Source organism: Plasmopara halstedii (assembly GCF_900000015.1).
Source record: "Plasmopara halstedii genome assembly, contig: Scaffold_2680, whole genome shotgun sequence".
Lineage (NCBI taxonomy): Eukaryota > Oomycota > Peronosporomycetes > Peronosporales > Peronosporaceae > Plasmopara > Plasmopara halstedii.
In genome coordinates, this window is record NW_020189586.1 from 290,186 (window position 1) to 290,848 (window position 663).

Here is a 663-nt window from a genome sequence, read left to right on the forward strand (position 1 = left end):
TTCCCTCAAAGACCTTAACGCTCACCCTGAGCGGCTTAGGTTGAGGAAGTCTTCCGTCACCGACGTTGGCGTCATTGATGCATACGATGCAGACATCTACTACTGCAGGTGCTCGAGCGGCGCGTTTTCGTAACCTGAAAACGCCTCTAGACGCGCACCGATTGCCTCGGGGCCTTGTGCTACAAGGTGTTGCACGCCCTCAGGTCCAAGCAAGGACATCAGCTTGTTAAGCCCACTCTGCATGCCCTGGGGAAAGAGGAAAATTCTTTCATCCTCACAGAGGATCAGTCGAAACGACTCCAGTGTAGATTGACTACGAGTGCTACCAAGTGCAGCGAGGCCGTCGTAGCTAAGCGCTTCCTCAAGCGTACTTTAGGTCAACGATCTTTCGTTCTTTACAAAAACCAAGTATGAGTTGGCGGATCGCAATCCGCTTACTTCAAGAGTAATTATTGCCTTCCCAAGGCTAATTGACTCTTCGGTTTAAATTCAAAACTGATCTTTATTTATTTATTATCCTAATTTTAAAAGCTATATTATCAAAAATATACTAAATACATGTAATAAAATCTAAATACATTCATTGACTACTGGCTACCTAGCCTCGTACCATATTCTTGTTTGGGTGTGGTCACACCATGCACATCTCGTGTGACACACACC